Source organism: Hipposideros armiger, unplaced genomic scaffold (assembly GCF_001890085.2).
Source record: "Hipposideros armiger isolate ML-2016 unplaced genomic scaffold, ASM189008v1 scaffold_1113, whole genome shotgun sequence".
Taxonomy (NCBI): Eukaryota; Metazoa; Chordata; class Mammalia; order Chiroptera; family Hipposideridae; genus Hipposideros; species Hipposideros armiger.
Window position 1 is genome coordinate 147909 of NW_017732463.1, and position 5403 is coordinate 153311.

The following is a 5403-nucleotide window of genomic DNA, read 5'->3' on the forward strand; positions in this document are numbered from 1 at the left end:
CTCTCAATGACATGCTCTTTTCCATAGACCTATAGTAGCTGCCTTAGACTTTATGAGGTATATAACAGTATTTCATATGCCCTGTAAATGTCTTCAGTGTTCTCCAGGGTGATTGGGATCTCAGAAGATTTGGTTCAGATCCAAACACATCTACATTCTGTATTTTAGCTCAGTGGTTTAAAAAAAAAGCCACACAGCAAAAAGTGTTTACTTTGTTGGACAAACCAAATCAGTTCTCAAAACAAAAAAAAAAGGCCGGTGCTTATAACAAATTGTTACTCGGTAGCTCCAAATCAAACCACCTGAATGCATATGACCAAGAGGGAAATCAGCCTGGGTTTAGTATTTATATGGGACACCAGTTTCATCATCACTGACATGTGAAAACTGGTGCAGAAATTCTATAAGCTCTTTGCTGTTTTTGATACTTGCCTTTTGTTTTGTAAAAATAATAAAGTTCAGAAAATAAAAAAAAGAACTCATACAACTCAAAAACAAAAAACAATTCAACTTTAAAAAATTGGCAGAGGACCTGAACAAACACTTCTCCCAAGAAGATATAAAAAATGACCAACAGATATCTGAAAATATGTACTACTTCACTGGCTATAAGGGAAATGCAAATCAAACCACAATGAGACACTACCATACATCTGTTCGATTGGCTATTAGCAATAAGACAAGAAATAACAAGTGTTAGAGAGAACGTGGTGAAAAAGGAACCCTCATACACTACTGACGGGAATGTAAATTGGTACACCCACTATGGAAAACAGTTTCTCAAAAAAATAAAAATACAGTTACCATATGACCCAGCAATCCCTCTTCTGGGTATCTACCTGAAAAATTTAAAAACATGTATTTGTAAAGATACATGTACTCCTATATTCATTGCAGCTTTATTTACAGTAGCCAAGACATGCAAACCACTTAAGTGTCCTTCAATGGATGATTGGATAAAGATGTGATTCACACACACACACACACACACACACACACACACACAGAGGAATACTACTCTGCCATAAGAAAGGATGAAATAGTGCCTTTCGTGACAGCATGGATGTGTCTTGATTGTATCATGCTACACAAAATAAGTCAGACTGAAAAGGAAAAGAACCATATTATTTCACTCATATGTATGAAATAAAAACAGACGCTAACAAAGGAATATATATGATGGTATATTATTCAGCCTTAAAAAAGAAGAAAATTCTGCCATCTGTGAAAACATGAATAAGCCTAGAGTACATAAGGCTAAGTAAAATAAGCCAGACAGAAAAAGACAAATACTGCTTGTTATCACTTATATGGAGAATATAAAAACATAAGAAGTCAAACTCATAGAAACAGAGAGTAGAGTGGTGGTTGCTAGTGGCTGGAGGGAGGGAGAAATGGGGAGGGGTTAGTAAAAGGGTACACATTATCAGGCATAAGATGAATAAAGTCTGAGGATCTAAGGTACAGTGTGGTGATGATAATTGATAATATTGCATTATATAATTAAAATTTGCTAAGAGAATCATTCTCACTAAAAACGATGTTTTAAGTAACTATCTGTGGTGATGAATGTGTTAATTACCTTGATTGTGGGAATACTTTCACATTGTAGATATATATCAAATTATATCATTGTGTATTTTAAATATATTTTGCATTCTATGCTATATATTGTCAATTACATCTCAATAAAGCTGGAAAAAAAGAATTGTTATTTTGTTTTAAATGCCACATAAATGTATTGAAGGGTTTTAAACTTCCTTTGTTCTCTGTGTTTAAAATGATTGTGAGAACAAAGAGGAAGGAGATATATTAATTTTTATTGTATAGCAAGTTACCACAGAGTTAGCAGCTTAAAACAATACAAATTTGCTATCTTATATTATAGTTTCTGTGAGTCAGGAGTCCAGGTACAGCTTAGCTGGGTATTTACCTATTCTTTTCCATATTTCAAATATTTCCAAGTAAACTATATTTTAATCAGAAACAAAGAATGGTTATAATAAAGTAATATTCTGGAGTCTTCAAAATATCTACTGTAGGGAACAATAAAAAGAGCTAATTACAACTAAAAAGGACCTCCAGGGACCCAGTTCTGACCCAAAATTAGTTGTGTCACCAAGTTTTACAATTGTTTAATTTTTTTCCAACTATGTTTAGCAAACCTATCCACAATACCACAGAAGGATGAGAGTTAGATTGATGCAAGTGGTTTTTTTTGTTTGTTTGTTTTCTTTTTTGGTGGTAGTGGTGGGGGATTACCAGGGTAGTGGAGCAAGAAAAGTAGACAAGAACAAAGCTACCTAAGGCCAGATATAACAGGAAGTGAAGACAAATCTAAACTAAAATGTAAGGGGAAAATGAAAGGGACTGAAGCTCAATGCACAGGCATATGGGGAGCAAAGTTGTAAGAAAATGAAGAGATAGGAGCAGGTGGTGAGAAAGTGGGATGCTATAATTTAATATTAAAAAGGCAAAGTAGTGTTGGCTTACAATAAAGCCAAGGGTATGATTGGTATATAAATAAGTGCAAATCTCTAAATTGAAGAAATTGAAGGAAATTTGAGGTTAGACATTGAGACTAGACATTGAGTTGATTCAAGTTAATGTAGGGCAAGAGATGATGACAATGACTCCCAGAATGAAACCAACAATTTCAGTGACTTTGCAGAAGTATTCAGGAAGCTGATCATCAACAGGAACAAGAAGCAATAGATATTGTCATAGCTTGTACATATGAGCTTCAATAATAAACATATTTTATATGATGATTAAAGAAAGAACTAAAGCCGTCATGGGCTCCAACTCCCGTGTCAAGGCGCTGGTGGTTTGAGAAAACAGATGGCTCCCATTAAAGAAGGTTACAGGAAAAGCGAATCTTCAGTTAAAGCAAAAAGATGGATATACCAGGCTATCGATATATTGACAATGAATGGAAGCTTCTGTAGGAGTTGGAGAAATGCACAAAGTAAAAGGACTGAACTGAGTGGGATCAGTGGTAGCTTAGAATAAGATAGAAGTCAAAAGTGTATGACCAAGAGGCCGGCGGAGTGGCTCAGTTGGTTAAGAGCTCGCTCAAGAGTGCGAGCTCTGAGCAACAGCGGCTCGATTCCCAGCCCGAGCTGAGCAGCCTCTGAGCAGCCGCTGAGCTGCCAACAGGTGGCATGATGGCTCAGCTTAAAAAAACAAAAAAGTGTATGACCAAGATTGCCTTAACGCTCCCCTCAGCTTGACCAAACTTTATACAGGCTTCTTCCTGATTTTAAGCAACTAGCCTCCATTTTCTTAGAGCACTTTCTTTAAAAACAAAAAAATCTTTGTAATGGTAAGCTCTTTCCCTGTCTCTTTGAGATGTAAATCTTTTTAAAATCCCCTTATCAGTTTTACAACTCAGGACTGTCCTTTTCAAGGATCTGGGAGCCATCCTTTTAAAATATAATCCTCTATCTCAGTCTTTGTAGGAAGATAGTCGCCTAGCTTTGGTGGGCAGTAGGCACCTTGCTTGGCATTGTAAAACTACCTTATGTCGTGAAGGTTTAAGAATCACAGAAGGCCTAAAATTTGTTCCACCCCAGATCTTAAAAATTATCCTGCTCTTTTTTTCAGTGGAACTGAGTTAAGACTGCATTTTCGTCTCTCTCCTTTATTATGCTACCTTGAAAAAAGTCTTCCTTACCTGTTTAATTTTGTTCAGTACAATAATTTGCCTTGACAGAGTAAAAGAATAGATTATACTGGGAAAGCTCAGTATGGACAGTAGCCAAAAATAACAAGAATGTGAAGCATTGTGAGATATTCTGACCACAATGCTCTCAAAATATCTTGGATTAAAGGGTATTCCATTGTAGGTGCAGACTGCAACGCCTTATTCCAGCAATCCCTGTTTAATTAGAGGCTATTGAGCTATTTTTGCCCCACTTTTCTATTAAGAGTTTGCAGTAAAAAGACAGACTGTATATAGGGCAGGATTTGGTTTTTTAATATATTATTTGTCATTTTACTAGAGGAAATGCCTAAAAACTGTCAATGTAAACAACTAAAAGACTGGGGTAGAAGGGTATTGGTACTTTCTGTGAATACTTGTGCAATTCTTCACTTCACTTTTATAACAAAATGCCAATTAGATGGATGAATGGATAGATGATAGATAGATAGATAGATAGATAGATAGATAGATAGATAGATAGATGATTGATAGGTTCAGGATTAATTTAATAAAGCAATTTCTAGAATATATCAGTGAGCTACATATTTAGAATAATTTCCTAAAATATTATATAATGAGAGCCAATGTTCCTGCTGATTATCTACAAGCAAATATTTCATTGTCTTCTGAATCTTCAAATTTTAAATTATATATTATTCTGATGTCTTCTGTTTGCCATTTTGGATCTTCTCTTTTTTCTACCCTATATTGTACCTCAGGAGTCTGGCCCAAATGGATTGCAACAGGTAACCTTGCTGTTTTACTTTGGCTGAATTCAGCAAATGGAGTATACTTGACCCGATCTAAAGGAGGCAGAAGAGGAACGTGTCCCCATCATCTTCACTAAAGAGTTGCTTCGAGCTGGCTGAATCTCTCTGCCAAAGGTCACGGCTTCTATAAGATCCTGGGCACAGAGCTCTCTCCACACAGCTCCATCCTTTCCCTTTCCCCTTCCCTTTCTCTCCCCTCCCCTGCCCTCCCCTCCCCTCCCCTCCCCTTCCCTCTTCTCCACTCCTCTCCTCTCCCCTCCCTCTCTCTCTCTCTCATCTCTATGTCTATCTCTATCTCTCCCCCCCATATCCCCATATCCCCTCTCTCTCATTGTCTCTTTCTCTCTTCACTACACCACATTTCCCTTGTCCCTTTCAGCCAAGCGACAGTAATGTTACTAGTGATAGATTGTTACTAGTGAAAGTAATGTTACTGCCCTATAATCAGGGCTCAACTTCCTACAGAATAATTTCTTCATCAGAATTGGGTTCTGTTTCTTGGTCTAATCCAAGAAGTTACTACATGAGAATAGGAATTTAATTGGAATTAAATTAATTTTTTTCATTTACAAAATTAAAAATACATTCTTTTTATTTAGTGGGAAAAAAAATTCCTAACACAAAGGATTAAAAAAGTCTTGAAGGAAGCAATTACTGGTCAATATAAGGTCTTAATACTCCTTTTTTTAATCTAAGGACTTACAATTCCTACACAGACTTAACATTTGGTGTCTTTTCCTCTTCTCTTGAGTAGTTAACTATAAAGAGAACTTAACAAAATCCCATATGTAGATTTAAAACCCAACATATGAAAAACTACATGACAAAATGAAATAAAATAAAACATTAAATTATCCCTCCAGATTGTCTCTAAATCTAAAACATCACTTCTCCAGATCTAAAGAAGATAAGAGTTAGTCAAATTCT